The sequence below is a fragment of the Equus caballus genome, chromosome 28 (genome assembly GCF_041296265.1).
Source record: "Equus caballus isolate H_3958 breed thoroughbred chromosome 28, TB-T2T, whole genome shotgun sequence".
NCBI lineage: Eukaryota > Metazoa > Chordata > Mammalia > Perissodactyla > Equidae > Equus > Equus caballus.
In genome coordinates, this window is record NC_091711.1 from 28754265 (window position 1) to 28777712 (window position 23448).

The following is a 23448-nucleotide window of genomic DNA, read 5'->3' on the forward strand; positions in this document are numbered from 1 at the left end:
CTAAATTATGCAATTAGATGACATGTAATTAACCAGAATAGCAACACAGCCAATCTAATGGGGCCAGTTGGGGTCTGAATGACTCATAAAAACATTATGTAAAGTGATAGGCATCTATAAGGACAATGAGTTGCAGTCTACCTATAGCTTAATGAATCCTCCTGTGACTAAAGAGATATGGAAGGAGAGGTCTCAGAGAGGGCCAGAATCACTGGAAATTCTGCCCAAGAAGAAGCTGAGGTAACACCTTGATTCTTATTATCCAAAACTTCTAACGAGACTGGAAATCTCTCCAAACACACTGCTGTTAATATCATCAGGTTGACCCTTCCATAATAGGAAAACAACATTAATCAAAGCTTACTTTAAATCAACCTGAAAAAAATACTTCCTGACTCATCACTTGGGTAGTACAACAGGCTGAATATTCAGTAAGTGAAAACTAGTGGCAGGGGAAGTCCAAATTAGCTTTCTTCCTTCTTCAATGATTTACAAGTGGCAAGCATGAGTGAATTAATAGTCACAAACAAGAAATGCTCTCTCTTTTTCAATGATCAAGGTTGGTTATTGTTGTTATGTTTTCAGGGGTAGTTTTGGCTTTGTTTACTTGTTTATAATATGGAAGCATCCCAGTTTTGATAGGATTTGAGCTAGGAACAGGAAGGTATCCTTTTAAGAATTATCCAGTTATCGTTATCAAGAAGAATCAAGCAAATGTGATACTCGCTAATGTGGCAACACATTTTTTTAATCTTAAATTTTTAAGTGTGAAATAAAACAATCTAGCCATTTATTCACAAACCCATCCTTCAATCCTCAACATGACTTATTCCATACATATTTACTGAACATAAATATTTTAGGCCTCAGTGGGAACATGAAGGGTGTGGAGATTCAGTGCCTGCCCTTAAACAGCTTACAGTGTACTAGAGAAACCAAATCTGTCATCCAATCTTTATTTTCTACTTCAAAATGGCTGGAGTATATACAATAATGTTTACATTAAAACTGTACATATAACATATGGAAGGATACGTACTAAAAAGTCATCTGGTAGGGACAGCAAGTTGTTTTAATCTTTTTGCTTCTCTCTATTTTCTAACTTTTCTTCTACAATGAGGATGTATTACTTGTGTATAAAGGAGAAAAAAATTATTTTATAAAAGATGAGAAAAAAATCTCAATCTGGGTAGCCCTATATCTTGTCCTACTTACAAAGCCCTACTGCCTAAACACTGGAAAAGCCAATAGAGGGTTTTGTTGATGACAAAATCTATTGTAAGTGCTGGTCTACTCATCTGCTTCTCTCCCAGCAGTGAGGAAGCTCCCTGAGGGCAGGGAGTCTGTCTTGTTTGCTGTTGGAGCTCATACCTCATATGGATTGAGGCACATTACAGACACGTGATAAATACATGAGGAGGAAGACCAGTCAACAGGATAGCAGAAGAGTGGGAAAAAAAGCTGGATGTGGGGCTGCCCCCATGGCCTAGTGGTTAAATTCAGCGTGCTCCACTTTGGGTGTGTGGGTTTGGTTCCCAGGCACGGACCTATACCACCTGTTGGCAGCCATGCTGTGGTGGCGACCCACACACAAAATAGAGGAAGATTGGCAGAGATGTTAGCTCAAGGCGGATCTTCCTCAGCAAAACAAAAAACAAAAAGCAAAACCTGGAGGCAAATGTCTCTGATGCTTTTTATTAAAACATGTAGTTAATGTAATCATTTTGGTGAAATAATAGATTGGGAGCATGAAGATGACATAACTGATATGATGACCAATATTTTTTATTGTTCAATCAACTCTACTATTGGCCAGAGTAATCCTTGAGAGACGATGGTTTACATGAGGAAGCCTGGGCCAGTGAACCTAGGAGCGAGCAGTTTTTCCCTTTTATATACAACGGGGCTTTCAAAATCTAAGTAGTTGCAGAACAAAAAAAATTTTCAGGCTTTGATTTTTATGCTTCTTTAAAAGCAGAGACTAACAAAGCAGATCTAACAAACTGGGATCGTATTGCACATACTGTCTGTGTGGGGGGAACCCCCTGGCGCTGTGCAGAGGACAGGCTGTGAGGCCACAGTCAGCCTCTCTAAGTTTGCTTTGGGCTTTAAGTTCTTGTTCTGGCTATAATTTTTCAGAACCATTAGTTTGAAAGCATCGTTCGTGGTCCAAACTTTTGGTATTAATATTTGGGAGCTAAGGATGAAAGAAAATGTCTGTAATGAGTATAGGAAGCTTCAAAAAATAGCAGCTAGCATTTATTCAGCACTTACTGTGCATCAGAGGGCTAGCCGTCTTCCTGTCTATCTAATCTTCAGTCTTCAGAATAACAGTGCAAGGCAGACATCATCACCATTTTACAGATGAGGAACATATAAGGCTCGGAGAGGTTCAGTTCAATAATTTTCCCCAAAGCACACACAGCTAATTAGTGGTGGAGCTAAGATGCAAGCTGAGCTGCTGACGAGCAATCCCAAGCTTGTTCGTCCTCACCATTCATCTGCAGAAATGCAGCAACTTGTACCAGGTATTCTGTTGACATGTTATAAACATTTAACCTTTTGCTCTTCCTCATTTTCCTTGATGTATTTCTCTTGCTTCTTGTTCCCCTTCCCCACCCCAGTTTCAATTCCTATTCCTCCTGTGTTTTGTGGCATTTGATAAACCTTAGTTAAAAATTCTTTAAACAGTGTCTGCAGGTCATCTGAGAAAAAGTGTCATAAAATAACCTTTAAATCCTTAAAAATAATCTTTAATCCATATAGTATGGATAAATATATTTAGGCTTTTAGGCATCTGGAATAGTGGACAAATAAATTCTCTTGGAATCTTCATATTGACACACATGTGCACATACACACACACATATATGATTAGAATCATTTTTTTAATCAGAAATGACATGTGCTTTTGAAATGATTGTTCAATATTACTTTCACCCTCAGCCAAGATTTCCACAATTCCTGGATAAACAAAAAGAGAGCTGAATACTAAGATTCTTCAGCTTTATTCTTTTCTGTACAGTGTGATAAATAATGATTAAAAGCATAAAACATACGTTAACAATACAAAACAGAACCATCTCTAATGCTTTGCAGAATGGAGTCTTCATATCCTGGGATGCTGACCTTTTGGCGAGTCTATGTTTTATTTTCTACGGCCACAGAGCCCTGTTTTAAGGCAGTAGAGCCTAAGAGTGAGACAATAAAAGCTCATACTTTGGATTACCTCTAAAGGAGATACACTCAGGTATTAAGAGGAAGAAAAAGATCTTCATTAATTTTAAATGATTTAGCAACAACAACAAAAGACACATAGGATGATGCAAGTCTATTTAAATAACAAGAACCTAAAATAAAACACAAAGGAAAGAAGCAATCACATGGAGCTGGGTTTTGGTAACAATAGGCCAATCGAAAATAAGAATATAAAATAAATTAGCCTTAACCGATGCACAAGTATAGCTTGCTTCACAAGATGGATCGGTTCCTAAAAAGTTTTGTATAAATACATTTTTTTCATAATTACTAAGAAAGAAAGAAAAAAACCTAATGAAATCTTGCAGTAAAATCCCCTATAAGGAGAGAAATATTGTTATATGGCAAACAGACACCTGCTTTGACTCCCTGACTGAAAAGATTAAAAAAAATTTTTTGACAGATGATTTTTATAACAGCATGTTTTCTAAAAAACGAGGCAAACCTGTATGTCACCATGAATATGGAAAGTGGAGAAAAATCCAGAGGGCTGATTTACATTTTACTTTTGGTATTTAAATACCACAGTGATAACAGAACACTGTCGTGTAAAGAGTCAAATAAATTATTGTTAAATTGTCTTGTAAATTGCTCAGGCCTTCAGTCCATAGTCAATAAAATATACGCCTTGCCTGTGGTTTACTCAAGACTACAGAAATTCAGAGTAATCAATCATTCCAGGTGGCTTTTATGGCTTTCCAGGCCGCAAGAGCTGTATTTTATTGAATGCAGGCATTCAATTAGTAGGTATTATTAAAGTGCAATTTTCTACGTTAAACTATTTTGTATATTAACTAGCTTCCTGGTATGCTGGCTTGTAAACACAGGGTTATCTTGAGTTCACACAACAGACAGGTAATAACTCATTTTTGTCTTTGTGTTTTCTGATTCTACAAAATGCATTCTTCTGTTGTCATCAAAAAATAGTTTCCGAATAAATATTCTCCAGGATTTTTATTATGTTACTGTCCTATAAACTCTTTTAAGACTAACCTGAATACTAACATTACATATTGTGATATTTCTTATGCCATAAAGAAAGTTTTACCATAATTTGTAATTATCCCATGATTGATGGACTAATTACAGCCATTCTACCACAAAAGTGCAATATTCAACAAATACCTTTTTTCATTACAGTATAAAATAGTATTTTGACTTTTATTTAAAAGACTGTGACAAAGGACTATTAATTCAAGGCATAAATTCTATCCAATATAATCTAAATTTACCAATATAAAAGACGGGAGGGAAATGAATTTGGACTAAGCATATACTTTATATGGTTCCTGGCATATATGAAGAAGCATTCAAGCAAATGAGTCCATTTGTTTAATGGCAAATATTGTGGACAAAATCCACAGACAGTGGAAAGAGATTATTTTTCCCTTCCTTACTATGGAAATTCACTGCTTACAATACTTAAATTGCAGATCTTTTCTTTAATGGTAACTTTTGTTAAAAGATCTCTAACAAGACATCATTGCTGATTATGTAACATTGGTGATAGGCTGCTGTGCTTTCTCAGCTCTGGGCCAAAAGACAAAAAAAATAAAACAATAAATGTTGTTGCTATTTTAAAATAAGAATACCTTCTAAATCAACTGCTACATCTTAGTATAAAGCTAGATCTCCTGAATGATTATAGTATGAGGAATGACAAGTGATGTAAAGAGTAATACTAATTTTCACAAAATTCAAACTTTATAACAGTTGAATGGATACCACAGAAGAACAAAACACCCCTCCCAGATGATGCGCAGTATAATTAGTCAAAATAGCGTGGCAATGCTTTTCATTGTGATCAGCCAGTTGGAAGGATTATCAAATAAACAATCTAGCTATTGCTTCTTTGCTAGAAAACTGATCATTCTTAATGGCAAATAATAATAATAATCACTTTTAAAAAGGATTAGAACAAAATTAGCATTGTGAATTACTGCATACTTTCTTGCAAATGCACAGTAGGTAAATCAATAGTTTGTCTAATCATTATCAATACAGTATACTTTAATATATTGGATATAAATAATTGTCACTAAAAAATCATCTGCGTGTTCAGATAAAGCTATAGAGATCTGCCTTGTTTCCTAGCAACTGGGCAAGTAACTGCCATACTGCACACACACACACAAAAATCCTTATTTTTTAGGTAGAGACAATGTTCATAAGACTTTATATTAATATGTTAATAAAGCCAAAGTATATATTAAGGTACAACTGCTAACTATCTTATCTGCATCCATGGTCTACGTTTTGAAATACCATGCCATAACGAAAATGGTCAATATTTAGATCTATTATTTGAGCTAGTCACAGACAACAATGCTCTGTACAGCTCTTTTTTTTTTAAAGAATTACTATTTAGTACTAATTTTTTATTTGTACTGTTTCACAAACATTGGAATTCCAACAAGATCTTATGTACTGGTTTTTATTTATTGAAAGGCTGATGCTTGCTTGTTTAAAATACAATAAAACTGTTCTGAGTAATTAGTTCACTGTCAGGGATCCCAATTACTTCTTACATTTCATATAACAGCTTAATGCATTAAATTTATATTATTTGGGGGGAATCTGACTTGCCGGTTAATCTAAGTTCTGTTTCAATTTTGCTAAAAATCTGGATTCCAGTACTGTCTGGAAAAATCTCTCTGTAAGAGCAATAAGTGATTGGGATAATTATGTCATTTGACTTCTCAGATCTACAAAATTCAGCACATGACCAGTCATCAAGTCTCAGCATGAAATCAGTTCCTTCTAATGTGCAATACAGGCTAACTGCTCATGGCCCGCATGACGAGGGTCCCATGAGAGTGAGGAAACCATGCCCCGCTCCGCAACAAGCAGAGATTGTTCTGTGGGCAGACACAGCTGTGATCACCAAGGTCTTCACAGCACCTCAAACCCACTGCTTACAAGGCACTCCTGTGCTGACAAAATGTATGATGCTTTCACTTATATTTGTGCAGAAAGAAACAGAATTTAAAAAAGCTCTTCAAATTATTACATGGAATTAATATAAAGAAGCACAATTAAGGAAGAATGAAGCTGTTAATTAAGCACTTGCTAGTGGAATCCACTACATTGTTTTCATTGGTTTTTACTCATTCTCACATTACTACCAAACCCATCTTCTTTGATCTGAGAAGTAACCTGCATTAAACATGCTAAATAACTCATATTACTCAAAATCAATGGGAGAACAGAAAACAATCTGTTTGAGTTTGAGATGTGGGATTTAGGAGGAGACAGCAGTCCACAAACCCTAAAGTTTTTGAGAATCAGTTGAAGATAATTGGTCACGTGTCTCACATCTTGCTTGAGAGGAATGGAAATGTTTTATATGGTTGCAGTGTTTTCTTTTAAACAAGTACTTCGCATACATTATCTCATTCAATGCTCACAGCTCTGTAATCCAGGGAATACAATATTGATATTGCCATTTGATTGACAGGGAGCCGAAGCTAAAAGAGCAGCCCATTGAAGGCCACCCAGGCAGGTAAGCAACAGAGCTGGGATTCATGTCTTGATTCCCAGGTCAATGTCTTTCCTAAAATATGATGGTTTTAGTTTGAGTAAGATTATTTCACTTTGCATAGAAAAGCCTGAATTTCATTTGCTATGTGTACTCAGTATGCATACACACAACTGAATTTAAAAAGCGATGAACAATGTCATAAAGGTGATTGTGCTTGCCCTCAAATAGTTTAGAGCCTCACAGAGAATATAAGACACATATGCAAAGGCCCAAACACAAGGCACAAAAAACTGGGAGTTCAGAGGAAGGCTGGATTATTTCAAATTGAAGAACTGCAAGAAAAAGCGACAGACATGACCTGCAAGAAAGGATAGGATTTGAAATAGCATGAGCAAAATCACGAGGGAAGATACGTTTGTGACGCAGTCCTAGTCACCCAAAATCTCCATAATTTACTCCTTATGCTGGTCAATCTTTGTTACATAATGGCTCAACTTCCCCCGACTATAAAAGAGTCTCTTTCTACTTGCTTTGGTTAATAAGATCATTAAAACATTTTTACACTTTTTGATAAAATTGTACAATTTAAGATAAACTATGCTGAATTTTAAAGCTAGAGGGAAGATTGGCTTTACAAAAGAGGAAGCTAAAGTCCAGAGAGATTAAGTAGCTGGAGGCTGTGTGACTACACAATGTCTCAAAAAGTAAATATACGTAAAGTGCTTAGAGGAGTGCCTGTCACATCAAAAGGATTATACATGTCTGATATTGGTATTTTTTATTATTGTAATTATTACTGGCAGAGTTGGATCTAGAATCAACAGTGTTCCAGAACAGCGTTCTTTTCACTAAGCACACTACATCAAAATACAGCAGTGCTTTAATATGCAAAATGTACATCTTCCGTGAGCAAAAGCTGTATTTTAAAAGTATATATTAAATAAAAGCGTGTACAGTAGTCCACCCTTATCCAGGGTTTCAGTTTTCATAGTTTCAGTTACCTGCAATCAACCATGGTCTGAAAATATTACATGGAAAATTCCAGAAATAAACAATTCATAAGTTTTAAATTGCATACCACTCTGAGCAGCTTTACGAAATCTCCCACCATCCTGCTCAGGCCCGCCCAGGATGTGAATCATCCCTTGTCCAGTGGGTCCTCACTGTACATGCTGCCCATCAGTTAGTCACTCAGTAGCCTTCTCCGTTATGAGATCAACTGTTGCAGTATCGCAGTGCTTGTGTTCAAGTAACCCTCATTTTACTTAATAACAGCCCCAAAGAGCAAGAGGGGTGATGCTGGCAATTAGGATATGCCAAAGAGAAGCTGCAAAGTGATTCCTTTCAGTGAAAAGGTGAAAGTTCTCGACTTACTAAGAAAAACACTGTATGCTTAGCTGACGTTGCTAAGATCTATGGTAAGAACGAATCTTCTACCTGTAAAATTGTGAAGAAAGAAAAAGAAATTCATGCCAGTTTTGCTGTCACACCTCAAACTGCAAAAGTTACGGCCACAGTGTGTGATAAGTCCTTAGCATAGGAAAAACAAAGTACATATAGGGCTCAGCACTATCCGCGGTTTCAGGCATCCACTGGGGTCTTGGAATGTATCTCCCTCAGATAAGGGGGAACAACTGTACATAGATTCAGTTTAAAAACAGAAAAAATTGAGTCTTCGAAAGTAATAATTTATACCTATTTGTTTAAAATGAAATCTTTATCATCTTCAAATATATATAATTGATGTGATGATAGCTAAAGGCAAGTCTAAATGACCTCCAAAAGGCAACACTTCACTAGTGTTCCTGTATAGATCTACAAGTATAAAATTTCCCATTTTTAATAATGTTCTCTCGTCTACATTTCTCACCAGTTCATACCAACCATTAACCTGCTAGGTTTATACTGAAATATTTCAGACATTTGCCAGATTAAAAACAGTTTCTGCTGAGCCTAAAGAGTTTGCACGTATACATATCTTGGTTAGTGTATATTCATTATAAACTTCCCTATATTTACACTCTCTCCCTACGTGATCTCATCCAGGCACGTGGCGTTAGACATCACTATGTGCTCAGCATACTTCCCCTGAGTTTCAGACTAGTAGATCCAACCACTGCTTGACAGTTCCATGTGGATGTCAAGTTTCTCAAGCTTAAAATGCTTAAGTCAGAACTCTTGATTCCTTCTCCCAGCATTAGCCCAATCTGTTCATCACCCACCCAGTTGCTAAGGACAAAAATTTAGGAGTCATCCACAACTCCTTCCTTTCTTTCATCTTTCAAATTAATTAGCAAGACATCTAAATTCTATCTCCAAAATATATCCCAGAGTCTGATTTAAGATGGCAAATTTAAACTGCCTCACGGAACTCTTCCCTTCCTAAATACCTAAGAAAATGTGGAAAAAAGTAAACATTAGTTAAAAAAAAAAAAGATACCACCAGTAATCAATCAAGGAAAGAAACACAGACAAATATAAATAAACTTCAAAACTGACAGCCAAGGGAAGAAACAGAAGATTCTGGAGCAGGATAAAGAGGCAAAGTGTTGCTTGGTTCTCAACCCTGTTCTCACTCCCCAAAGAGGTGAGTCGACAAAACTCTGAGAATTCTCACTAATAACCCTAAATTTAGAGAAAAGCACAGTCAGTGAATATGCTTATCTGTTTCCTCTCTCTACTAAAGAGTAATAGAAACATGCGAAATGGGAGAAAGGCTGCAAAGGGCTGACTCTGCGGAATTGAAGACTCCAGAGCTGCTACGTAATGAAGAAACCCAGGAAGTCCTAGGTCATCTCCAGAGTAGCTACCAGCTCATGTGGAACGTTTAGTTAATTATAAAAAGGCTGTCCTTGGTGTCTCCTACCCACTCCCCGCTATATGGTGAAAGGAATCCTGATAATAGGGACATTCAGCAAGATCTGAGAAAGCAAAGTCCAGGAAATATAACCAAGACTACAGGCAGCTTGAGCTACCTCTCTCTACAATTTCCACCTCCCTCTGCAAGTTCTTCACACTTCAGAAAAGTGGATAGATCCAGGCAGTAAGACACAGCTCAAAGAAGAAAGCAAACTCGTCCCAAAAAAGGTGGCACGTGATTTAAGAAGTTACTTATACCACGCTGGGCAAAGCTCCCCAAGCACCAGCAAGATGAAAAAAACCAGCATGGCAGACATGCAAGGAAGGGAGGAAGGAGGAAAGGAGAGGAAAAGAGAATAAAAAGAAGGCGGGAGAGAGGAGGGAGGCAAGAAAGGAAGGGAAAAATATAAAATGCCAGGGTCACAGCAGAGCAACTAGATCTAGAAGAAATCTAGTCAAATAACAAGGAGGAAAGCTTCACACAAACTTTCTACTGTAGAAGAATGACTTCAGTAAAAACTGAAGCTTAAAGGGAAAATAACGAAACAATTGAATGAGATGAAAAGAGAGATTGTGGGCCTAAGGAAACAAATTAAGGCCCAAAGAGCATCATTTTAGAATCAATCAATAAACTAGAGACATCAAGAAACAGAGTAGACACTTATGAAAATTGAATTACTGACACAGAAGGATTGATATATTCACCATGATGCAAATGACAGAAAGATCAAATTATAGAGAAATGAACAGATATGGAAGAGAGATAAAGTTGATACAAAATAAGGATAACTAAAGTCACCAAAGTAGGTTACGATACAAATGGAATAAAAGGTATAGTCAAAGATAGGTTACAACATCTGCAGCCTTAAAGAGGATATTGTATTGCAAGAAATTTTGACACAGAACGTTCAACATCTAGACAGATCCTAGCTATGCTACTGAGCTATGAGGATAAAGAAAGACTTCTTTGGGATCCAGGCAGAAAAAGCCAAAAGGGTGACCTCAGACTGCACAGCAACAGTGAATGCTATTAAACAATGGGGTAATGGCTGCAAAACTGTAAGAACAGAATTTTATACTTAGCCATGATATTGTTCAATTCTAAAAGTAACAGGAAGACACCCTCAAATATTTAAACAAAACAAAAACCATACCAAACTCTCAGAAATGCAGTAGCCACAAGTCTTTCTTGAAATAAGAACAAAAAGCATTTGACAATGAAATCTAGGCAATTAAGAGATGAATTAACTCAGAAATGGAGAAGCTATACTGAAACACTGGGAAACCCTGGGTTCATTTTAATAGAAGAATTTATATGAAATAAGCTTGGTAATTGTGATTACAGAATAGAAAGTGTTATAACATGATCTATATAAATTAATTAAAATTATTAGCTGTGGAGGAGAGATGGGCGACAGTGTGACAGCACTATCATTTATAGCAAGAAATCAATCTAATGTATTTAAAATTAGAATATGTAGTTTAAAAAAATAATGATTCCAAATGTGAGGTGGATTTACTCTGAACTCCAGAAGCTTAAGTTTCAAAGCCCTTACCTATGTGGGTGATTTGCTTTTTCCCAGGTCCTGGGAGGGGTCACAGCAAAGCATTCACATGATCATATTTTTGTAAAATTTGTAAAATATATTCCATTTCCTTAAAAAGTGGTTTCAAATTGCATAACTTTCCTGCAAAATCTGAATCCACTCCTGCTCAAGCCTCTCAATATTTTTCATAACCATTTCTCTTAACCATAAGAGGCGATGTTTTAGGAAATAACTCTTGTAGTAAGGAGACATTTGTTTGAGGTTCAACAATTATTTAGCTTTTTTTACTTCATGTATCCATTTATCAATCCCTCTGTATATATGCAGAGAAAGATGGCTTAAATGATACTGTTGTTACGCACTGTCACGTTGACTCCAACTCCTAGCGACCCTATGAATGAGTGATGTCCACAACGTCCTGTCCTCAACAGCTCTACTCAGGTCCTGTAGACTCATGCCTATGGCTTCCTTTATGGAGCCAATCCATCTCATATTTGGTTTTCCCCTTTTCCTGCTGCGTTCTACTTTTCCCAGGAGTATTGTCTTTTCCAGAGAAGCCTGCCTTCTCATGATGTGCCCAAAGTAGGACAGCCTCAGTTTTATCATTTTTGACTCCAGCGATAATTCAGGCTTCATTTACTCTAGAACCCACTTGTGCATCCTCCTGGCAGTCCAGGGTATCCATAGAGCTCTTCTCCAACACCATATTTCAAATGAATCCATTTTTTCCTATCAACCTTGAGTTTTTGCATCTGTACATAGTAACCAAGAATACAAGGCTGTGGATAATCCTGGCCTTAATTTCTAATGACATTTCCTTACACTTGATGATCTTAACGATATTAGTCTAATGGTAAAGGTAGTTACTTCTGGGTGGTGGGATTTTAAATCTAAAAGTTTTAATATTGGTATTATGTGCACCACCTGATTTATTATGATCACATATCAAATATCAAAAATAATCTAGTGAATAGTCTTCCTTTAAAAATGCCAAGATATTAACAGATACTACTTTAGATGGTGAGAACTATGGAGAATTGTGATTTTCTTCTTTGTATTTTCCTCTATTTGTAGAATTTCAAAAGAGCTTTTCACAACTTGAATCTTTCCCCATCTCTTTGTTTACTGCCACTACTCGAGTCCAAATCACTGTCATTTCTCACCCGGATTCCTTTAATAGTCTTCTACGTGGTCTCTCCGTGCCCATTCTTGCCCTAGGATTATCTAGTCCTCACACAGCAGCCAGTGTATTCTTTTCAAAAGTAAAGCTATCACACTTCTGCTTTAAATTTGCCATTTGCTTCACATTGTTTTTAGAATAAAACCCAAACCCTTTGCGGTGACCGGCAAGGCTGACCTGAGTTGGCCAGGACTCAGCCACACTGGACTGCTCTCCGTTGCCCAAACACACCTCGCTTATTCCCTGAGGCCCTTCACGCGTGCAGTTCCCTTTGCCTTGAGGGATGTCTTCTTAGGGAGACCTTCTCTGAATAACTCTTTAAAAGTAGCATCCTTCCCTCCAGAACACTCTCCAGCACTTCACCCTGTTACACGGCCTTCATAGCACTTACTACTATCTGGGATTAGCTTCTCCATTTATGTATTGACTTGCTTGGATCAATCCTTCCCCACTAAATATATGCTCTGGAAAATAGGGAACCTGTCTATCTTTCTTTTCTTTCTTTCTCTTCTTTTTTTTTTTGTGAGGAAGACTGGCCTGAGCTAACATCTGTGCCAATCTTCCTCTATTTTGTATGTGGGATGCTGCCACAGCATGGCTTAATGAGCGGTGAATAGGTCTGTGCCCAGGATCCGAACCTGCAGACCCTGGGCTGCCGAAGTGGACTGCACAAACCCAACCACTATGCCATGGGGCCAGCCCTGGGACCTTGTCTGTTTTGTTCACCATTGTATCTCCTGCCCTAAGAACAGCACCTAGAAGGGAGCAGACATTCAATAAACACTTCTCAAGTGAATGAATACACACAGATATTGTTTCTCAGCTTAAAAAGAAGGGTTGTGTTTGCAGAGCTGTCCTTTAAGTCAGTTGTTTAGAATCCAGAATGTGCATTCATTCAAATAAGCCACAGTATAAATAAAAATTAAACACCAAGGTTAGCCCACAAAAAGTCTACTGAACCCATAATGGGCTAAAATTCTGTATATCTGCAATAAAAATACTAGAAAATCAACATGAAAAATTATCATTGGCATAATATACAATTAAAAAGAAACGTTTTAATTTATTTAAATATGAACAAATTATAATTATTATTTACCTTTCATATTGGTGGAGACATTTATGGATGTTCTGAAGGGGACTTCAGATAATTTTCAAGGGCTGTAGAGCTTTCTGGCCCTGTTTATTTATTGTGCGTAACCTCACTTTAAAATTTATAGCTTTCAGCTCCTTTGATAACAGACATATCACTATTACCACCCTGAATACTTATCAGCCATGACTTGGATCACTGTTTGTATCAAAAATGTAAAGGAGGAAATAGAGTGATTTCCAAGAGGTATTAGGAGAGAGGGGATTATGTATAATATATAAGGAAAGGGATTAAAGAGGATGTGTGATTTGAAAGATACCTGAGCTAAGAGCAATGAATGAGAGGAGAGAAAAAGACAGTGATGAGGGGTCAGGAGAAGATGGAGAAGAAGAGTTTCTCTTGCTAGCTACTAGGAAATTTCATCTTCCAAGACAGCTTGGTTCCTGCCTGGAGTAGCTCTGGGTGGGTAAAAGCAGGGAAAGCCAGTGTGTAAATAATGTGAAAACTTGGGAGGGACTATATATTTCTAATTTGAAGCTTTGTCCCAAATTTGGCTTGGCATGAGTTTTTGTGACTAATCTACCAGTAGGGTGTAATAAATAGCATCATTCACATCAGGAGTACCAACCAACCCTTGGGAGAGATTTAGGAGGCAATGCCAGACCTCTCATTCCAGAGGCAAAGCTACACTACAAGAAAACAATTTGAGCCAATTCTTTTTACACTAAATTGATAGTTCAGACAGAAAAAAATATATTAGAAGCCAAGAGATGCTGTACATGGTCTGCAAGTCTTTTCTGAAGAAATGAATCACAGACATAAAGAGAAGTAGCTTATTTTTACAGTTACATTTTACATTTCTATAAAAATAAATACAACATGGTCATGATTCCTAAACATAGGGAAATGAGGCTTTTATGAACGTTATACAACACAAAACATACCACCTGTTGCAGTTACAACAATGTGCAAGTCACTCTCAAGTCTTAATTAAAACCAAAAACAGACCATAAAACCTATGGTTACCAAAAATTTATTCTAACTGAAATGTGCTAAAATGAAAGGATGCTCAAATAGTATTAATATACAATTTTCTCTTGCCAAGAGTCTTGTTTTTAAAACGGCCACAAAACCTAACCCTGACGAATGTTATGAGAGCTACAGAACTGAGTACCATTCAAACATGTGGCCCAGCAGCATTAAGATTACGTTGGGGGCACCCAGTGATTCCAACAAACTCTTTCCATGTGCTTCAAAAGTGGCTGTCTGTAGTGACGAAGGTGCTGGGACGCGATAAATGTGGGTATCTAGGCAAAGCTCAACGCCGCCAGGTCCTTGTGGTTAGTCCTATGAAGTTAGTAATTTCAGTTCAGTTACATTAATTTCAAACCCCCGAAGAGATGGATCGACAAAAGCCATTTATACCACAACTCTGTTTTGAAATTTACCTAAAAATTTACTATAGTTAGTAACAGGGAGGATCAGAACATGCATTTTTGCTTCTTCCAGTTCAAGTCTTGTTTTGATCTTCTTTGCATTTCTTTCTATTCCCATATGGGAAAACTACCGGTAAGCCTTTGCTCTGTACATATCAGAATTTAGAAATACTGGCTTAACAAAATTTTTTAGGAGATTATTCTTGGATTTTCATCTAAACAAGCTAATATATTCTCACAATTTTTTAAAGAAAAAAATGACTCAGCTTAATCATATTTTGACTTCTAAAAAAAAAACCATCTCATGATTCTATGAAGAGAAAGCAAAAATCAGACGAACAAGAATGGTTTTCATCTCACATTAGAATTATAAGAAAGGTTAATTTTTACATGAAAATTACAGCTACATAAAAATAGATTTCTAGAACAATGCATTATTGACAGTTACATGGGAAGAGAAATGCACTCATGTAAATGTTCTGTCTCAAGTAAATTATTAAATATATTGACAGTATCACACTTTGAAAACAATCATTTTAAAGAAATCAAATATTAATACAAAAGTAAAGACATTACAGCTAATGTAATCTTTCACTCAAAGAAATATGCATGCAACAATTTTTCCAAGGCTTACTGATACACACTGCTATAAAATTCAATGGCAAACATTTATGCTTTGTTACTGGCTATCATCCATGGAAGAAAAAAATAGGTAATCAATTGGTAAATCTGGATTCTGTTCACACTTCCGTTAATTACTGGTGGCCTACAGTACAAGGGAAGACCTTGTACTTTAATTATTCGTATTGACACTTGTAAATGCTAACTAAGTCTGAGTTACTGCTATGAATCCAAAATGTATAAAAATCAAATATATTTATGGAAATACAAATGTTTTACTCATGACCATTAATGACTTTAATCAAGCAGATCTCCTAATTAATTTTGCTAATTGTTCATTCCTCCTGGGACATTAACTGGCTTGATGGATATTACTGTGACATATGTTGACACTAGCATCTGGTCTGAAATAGGGACATCAATAAACTCTACCCAGTGTTTCTGCAGACTCTGCCAATGCTATAAACACTGACAACGCAAAAGCATTCATTTCAATATAATATTTAGAGAACATGTCTGCCTTCCATTTAGAGAAAGGGTAAACCTGCTCAAAACACATGGTGCTCAAAAATGCTTATTCAATGAATGTTGCAATGAGAATGACTTGATAATAAATTGGAACACATCTGCTAACATTTAAAAGAGGATAATAACATCATAAATGATGATTGGAAACGCCTTTCCTGTACAATGTACTGTCTGCTAATTTATCCCCTATTTAGAATATGTAGAATGAACAATATCACTACGTTAAAGAAAGCAAGTCTCTAATATTTCAAACCAACTGCACCATACACAGTAAATTAATAGAGAATAAATGTATCAGAATTCATTATATGTATATAAATTTGGTTAAACTTGCCAACTTTTAGATTGGTACTAACTGTTCAGCAATTATCATTTTAAATTGCTGACAAATAAATGCACTTATACAGTTTTGTTAAAAACTAGTTACCCCAAAAAGATTTTATTAAATATTGTACCAGGCTGTGCCTGTATTTCAAAACTATTTAATGGAGATTTTATCTCCAAGTAGAGGCACAACACTCTGTTCTCTCTCTCTGGTCCCCCTTAGCAGAACTGTAACAATATAGGGTCTCTCATTCATGATACATGGATCTATCGTCATTCTACTGTCACTGATTAAGAAAAAAAGATTGCTTCTACTGAAAGTGCCAAAGTGCATCAAGCAAAGTAACTCCAATGCAGTAAAACGAAGTTTTGGCAATTAGCAACTGCAGGACGAATTTCCCATCCTTGAACAGGGAGCACTGACTCTTCCCTGCTTTTGCCAACATTATACTTCTGCATTCTGAAGTTAAAAAAAGTCTTTGTAACAACGCTTTTGTATGACGCTGTCACTAAGTCCCCCAGGTAGTATGCGTCTGTTTTAATTTCATCTGCACCAGCTACTTCTTTCCCCTCCATCCGGGTCCAGGAGGATCACTGCCATCACACCAAGCGCTACTCAGGACTGACAGTACAACAGAACGAAACACTTCTGAGAAAGGCTTTACAGTGGAACAATGCCAGCACCAGTCATTATAGCCTATTTTGTCACAGAGCCATGAACACCATGGACTCAAATAACTCAGACACCTCCGGCATCTTCTTGCCCAAGCTCATGTGCTGAGTACAAAGAATACAGGTTTGAAAGGAATCTCTGAGAGGTTTTCTAATCTCCTTTCCTTTCCTCCTGGCTCTGAACTCCACCGTAAATCTACCCTATGTAAAGACTCTCAGAGAAAAGAATTACAGACTTTGGTAACTTGTATCAACGTTCAGAAGTTGCACCTAAATTCCTTATGTTGCCCTTCCAACACTATTTCCTCTAATTCTGCCTTTCCAGATGCAAGAGTCCACATAGCAAGTAGACTAATCTAGCAAGTGTCCAAGCATCATTAAGAACCGCAAAGTTCATGTGCCTCCAATCTACAGATAGGAGGTGTTGGGTGTATATATGCAGCACAGGAACTGAATTTTTAGTCTTGTAAAACTAACAGCTCAGTCGCTCAGACAGGAGAAATGGTAACTGCAGCGAGGACTAGCCTTTCTGGCCAACCTCTGAAAATGGAAAGCCTTCCTGAGCTGCCCATTTGTTTTAGGGGCTCAGGTCAAGACCAGGTAGACGGCTGGTCTTCTTGGAGGAAAAAGAAAAAACAACCTGGCGGTGGAAGCATCCTTATAAAAACAAGACGTTGTTTGGTTTTGGCAAGTTTTAGCCTGGAGTAAAATTACATCCAAGTTACAGCCACAGAAATTGGGATTTCAATGGAAACGCTGACCCAACCTTCACGAAAGCAGCAAACTGCAGTCTCTGCTGCTCTGTTACTGCTCTCCAAGGCGTAGCACTGGAAAGTCCATGCCCACTTCCCCCTCGGATTAACCAATGTATAAAAAATACGAGGGGAAAGGGCACGCTCAACAGCAACCCTTCCAGCGTCTATTCTTCCTGCTACTTCTGAAGGGTGATTCAAAGCGCACTTGGAAATTACATAGGGTGGCACGGTTTTTAATACTGAAGACAAATGACCTTTGGAAAATATATACTCGTGAAAGTCAAACCATTTGGAAAGACATCCGGTAATTTACCGCTTCAAACTCCTGGCAACCCTGAAGATGAGGAGAGGAAAGGGAAAATGCACCCAACCCGAGGGGTGAGAGGTGGGGTAAAACCAATAACCAAACCATGTTAAAAAAAAAAAAAAAAAAAAGCCCACACAGTAGACACCGCTAGCCTAGGCTGCAACATATGTCCCGGCAAACCCTTTCCACAGCCTTCCCGGATTTTCTGACTCGCTTCCTTTATTTTTCCTGCCCCATCTGCAGCACCACTTCTGGAAACCGCATCTTCGCGAGCGGGGGCCGCGGAGGCGGGCCGCCCGCTGCCACGCCGCTACTCACCCGAGTCGGTGGGCACTAGCGACGGCAGCGGCCGCGGGCTGGCTGCGAGCCGGGATCCGCGAGGGCTGGCGGGCTGTGGCCCCCGAGGACGCGGACATGTGGCTGGAACCTCCGCTCCACTAGCCGTTGCCTCTGAGCATCTTTCTGGGCGCCCCCAGCGAACGCGAGCCGCGAGGCGAGGGCGAGCGCGCCGAGGAGGAGCGGAGAGGCGCCGAGCCTGGCCGCGCCGCGCTGCGCCGAGCGCCCGGCTCTCCCCGCCAGCTCCCCGGGCCCGCGCGCGCGCCCCCCGCCGCGCCCCCCCTCCGCCCCGCCGCGCGCCCTCGCCCGCGCCCGGCCCCACGCGGCGCGCGCCAGCCCGGGCGGCGGCGGCGGCGGCGCGTCCTCCCCCGAGCGCCGTCTCCAGGGCTGCTGGCGGCGCTCTCCATTGTTCTGCGGCTGCTCCCCGGGTGGGCGGCCGGGGCCGGTGGGAGGTGTCGGCTTAGTTGCCGGGGAGGGCTTACCGCTCAGTCGGACCGTAACTGCGAGAGCGACGCGGGCCCGGGCCTGGCGCGCGGGGGCTGCAGGGCGCCTAGCACCGCGGGCTGCCGGCGCGCGGGGGCTTCCTCCTCCCGCACTCGCTCCCGCTCGGCGCCCGGCGCATCCTGTGTTACTATGGATATCTCGCTCCTCGCCGCCCCCTCCTCGCACTCCGAGAGGCCGCCGCGGCAACAGCCAGGCAGCTCCGTAGGCGCCCAGGTGACCAGCTCGGCAGCGGCAGCAGCGGTAGCAGCAGCCGCCACCGCCACCGTCACTGCCGTCGCTGCCACTGGAGCGAGGAGGAGGAGGAAGACGGGGAGAAGGCAGGTCCTGCTCTACCCTGGAGACCACCTTGAGTTTCCTCCCACTAACCAAGCTGCTTCAAGTTCACGACCCAGGAGAAGCCGCAGCAGTCCTCAACTTGCGTGGACTGGTGGCACCACCTCGAGCCACTAGCGTTCCAGCTGTTCTCAGAGGGGAATGATTGGCCCCCAATAGACTTGGAGGGTCACGGTTAAGATTTTGACACTGTTCAAATACCCCCTCACCCTCGCCCCTACTCTCCCCGAAAGTTACCGTTGTAATACTACCGACAGTTTTAGAAATTTACTTCGGCAAAGGTTTCTCTTCAAAATTATGCCAGTTAAATGAAGTACATCTGGTCTTAAATGACCAGGCTTTTCTCCCACTTTTTGTTTTAATCCCGATGGTTTTTCCTTGCCATAGATAAATAAAAATAATGTGTGGCTTACGCATTGCTTCATACCATTTGAATGAACATATCTGGAAACCTACACACTTTAGTTCTTTGGTGTTTCAACGTTCCATCCAAAAGTGCAAGTTGCCCGCTTAGTCTGGGATGAGAACCACCGATTCCCATAGAGGATAACGAACAAGGTAACAGCACCCAAAGTCTGTGAAAAATAGGTTGGAATGAAGGTACTTTAAGTAAAAGTATTTAAGGAAATGTATAACCTGATGATGAACCCAAATGGAACTAATAATCAACCCATTGTTCAGGGTACATTCACTTTTTAAACTTTAAAAATATACATTTATTGCCTTCAAACTGAAGAAAACAAAGATTTTGATCAACAGCAAAACTGCAGGCGCTAAAATAGAAATGTGAATCCATTTTTTAAATAATAGGGAAGGTTTACTGAACCCTTATGCTTTGCCAGGCATCTGTGAATTATCTCATTTAATTCTCATAACTCTATGAGGTAAGGTTTTGTTATCCTCACTTTACAGATTAAAAAAAGGCTTAGAGAGACCTGCAGCTAGAAGTTATGGGACAACATTCACTTTCTTAAACAAGAAACCCTAAATAGCCACTGTTTTGTCTGTCCTCATGTCATTGTCTGCTTTAGTGAAATTCAGGTTAATAGCATACCCTGAAGCCACCCTCCTAGCAAGGGGGGCGGGCAGGACGTAAACTCAGGCCTGTCAGGCTCCAGAGCATGAGCATTTAACCACAGGGGAACTATTTCTTATTTACATAAGGAGTTCATGAAGCTTTTTGATTTTATGTCTCACACATATAGAAAGAGAAACAGATTGGACATGACCTGCCTTCTTGACTGGGCCATGCTTGCTTATCTCTGTTTTTTGAGATCAGCAAACTTTCAATGGGTTTGGAAATCAGGCCATTTAGTTATTTTTTGAGGAAGATTAGCCCTGAGCTAACTTCTGCCAATCCTCCTCTTTTTGCTGAGGAAGACTGGCCCTGAGCTAACATCCATGCCCATCTTCCTCTACTTTATATGTGGGATGCCTACCACAGCATGGCTTTTGCCAGGTGGTGCCATGTCTGCACCCGGGATCCAAACCAGTGAACCCCAGGCCGCTGAGAAGCGGAACGTGTGAGCTTAACCGCTGCGCCACTGGTCCAGCCCTGGGCCATTTAGTTCTAATTCTCACTCTGCAGTCTAAACACCTGTGACTTGAGGTGGAATAGCTGTTTTCTTGGTTTCCCAGTCATGCAGTTGCCTGAAGAATGACAATTCCCAGGGCATCATTCTCTTCTGGATATTGTTCTCTGGCAACAATATTGGGCCCTCTCAAAGAGATGTCATTTGTTCAATGAACTGCAGACTCTTTAGAAAGGAGTCATACTATCACATTTGTATGGTGTTGAGTCCTCTGCACTCTGGAGTCGCTAAGGGTCTATAGGCTATTTTGTGCCTGCACCATCTCTAGAGAATGATGGAAATCTAATTCTCTGTCAGCATTTGTACTTTGCTATTGAAAACTTCCTGAGGGAGCTGGGAGGGGTAGTCGCTGTCCATGGTGGCTGTTACCAATGCTCCATTCAGCATAATCAGCTCACACCTTAAATACTATAGTCCTCGAAATTAACTTCAGCATGGCACTAATGAAATTTGGTGATAACCTCCGGTTATGCATATTAAAACACAAAGGTCTTGGGGCTGGCCTGGTGGCATAGTGGTTAAGTTCGCGTGCCCTGCCTTAGTGGCCCAGGGTTGCAGGTTCGGATCCTGGGCGTGGACATATAGACCGCTCATCAAGCCATGCTGTGGTAGTGTCCCATATACAAAATAGAGGAAGACTGGCATAGATGTTAGCTCATGGACAATCTTCCTCACCAAAAAAAAAAAAAAAAAAAAAAAAAATAGGTCTTGATCCAGCCCTGACAGCCTAGCAGTTAAAGTTCAGTGCACTCTCCTTTGGCAGCCCGGGTTTGGTTCCCAGGTGTGGAACTACACCACTGGTCTGTCAGTAGCCATGTTGTGGCAGTGGCTCACATAGAAGAATTTACAACTAGACACAACTACATACTGGGGTTTGGGGTGGGGGAAGGAAGAAAAAGGAGGAAGATTGACAGCAAATGTTAGTTTAGGGCAAATATCCCCTGCAAAACAAACAAACAAACAAAACCCATAAAGATCTTATCAGTGTAATCTCCTACTGGTTGGGGTAAAAACATTAAATAATTCACAAAAGAATGACATTTTACTCTTTGGCACTAAAATAGCCTTGACTTATAGTTGAAATTTTAGATATTTTTATGCTCTAGAATGGCATAAAGGATATAAGAGATCATCTTCTGAAACCCTCTCATATTGGAGTAAAGGCAATTGATGCCTAGAATAGTTAAGTCACTTATCCAAGGATCTACCCTAATCAGAGAAGCAAAACCATGAATTCTTGCCACTTGTTCAGACACTTACCATGATACTATGGTGCCCCAGGATATTCAATGTCAGAATTATTTTTTCCTTCACTTATTTTATTTTTTGCTAAAAAAATCAGTCAAATTCCAATTTATATTATTTAAAGTATGCATAATATACATTCTTGTGTTCTTTAACTTGGAGGATGTCTATATCTTATTTTTAAGACTGGTTGTATTAAATAATATATTGTTCCTTTAAAAATGAGGCAATTTAGAAAAAACTTTCATAGTACCCATTTCCAAACCTCTGTATCCCAAATGAAATGTAAAGCATTCATTCCATTACAAGCCATCAAGAATGCAACCCACTCTGACATAAATTGCTATTATTTAAGAATAGCAATTTTATACCAGAAAGGACTAACATTTGGGATTCTCCAGTTTGTATTAAAAAATATTACCCAGAAGACCATGTTGAGTATGCTAGTCTTACAAAGTGTAAAGATGGTGGTGGTATTTCAAAGAGATATGTAAAGCACTGATATGAATCCCTTTGTACAGATTTAGAGGACTAGGATTACAATAATTTATTCATTTGTTTGGAGGTAGTATTATGCAATAGTTAGGCTCCCAACTTTGGAAACAGACCTGTAGGTTTAAGTAATGGCTCTTCCATTTAATAGTTTTGTGATCTTGAGTAAGTTACTTAACTTTATCAAGTCTCACTTTTCCAGTTTGTAAAATGAATATGATAATAATGGAAACTACTTCACAGAGCTGTGTTTAGGAGGAAGTGAGCTTACCCATGTGTGATGGTCTTTTTGATGTGCCAGTTTGGCTAAGTTATAGTTCCCAGTTACTTAATCAAACACTAATCTCAGTGTTGCTGTGAAGGTATCTTGTACTTGTGGTTAAGGTCTATAATCAGTTGGCTTTAACTAAGGGAGATTATCCTAGATCATTTGATTCAATCAATTGAAGCCTTAAGAGCAGAACTGAGGTTTCCCTGAAGAAAAAGAAACCCTATCTGTGAACGGCAGTTTTAGTCCCTGCCTAAGAGTTCCAGGCTGCTCTTCCTGATGGCCTGGCCAATAGATTTCAGACTTGCCTAGCCAGACCCCACAGTCATGTAGGCCAAGTCTTTGCAATAAATCTCTAGTATATATCTCCTACTGGTTCTGCTTCTCTGACTGAACCTTAACTTTGTAAAGCATTAACTGTAGTATCTGGCACATAATAAGCACTCCAAAAATGCTAGCTAAAGTATTTTTTAAAAAACATTTATTGATCACCTCTCACATTCACAGCATCGAGATATGCACTCTGACAAAAATGTCTAAGAGTTCTGAAATAGAATAGGGATAGATACCTATCACCTTCAATGTTAGTAACACCAACCAGGAAGGGATTTAATGTT

At 39.3% G+C, this 23448-nt stretch overlaps 1 protein-coding gene across 49 annotated transcripts in view; it reads right to left on the reverse strand.

Moving 5' to 3' along the window:
* Positions 1-23448, reverse strand: part of ANKS1B (ankyrin repeat and sterile alpha motif domain containing 1B) — a 1028420-nt gene that overhangs the window by 119938 nt on the left and 885034 nt on the right. For 2 of the 49 annotated variants that reach the window (XM_070254109.1, XM_023631275.2), the window contains exon 1: positions 18880-19171. The exons of 44 other annotated variants lie outside the window; for them this stretch is intronic. The gene's annotated coding sequence lies outside the window, so the exon portion shown is untranslated. Of the gene's footprint in view, positions 1-18379; positions 18659-18879; positions 19172-23448 lie in introns of those variants that run through there. 3 more of the 49 variants (XM_070254111.1, XM_023631274.2, XM_070254110.1) reach the window with 3 other exon arrangements.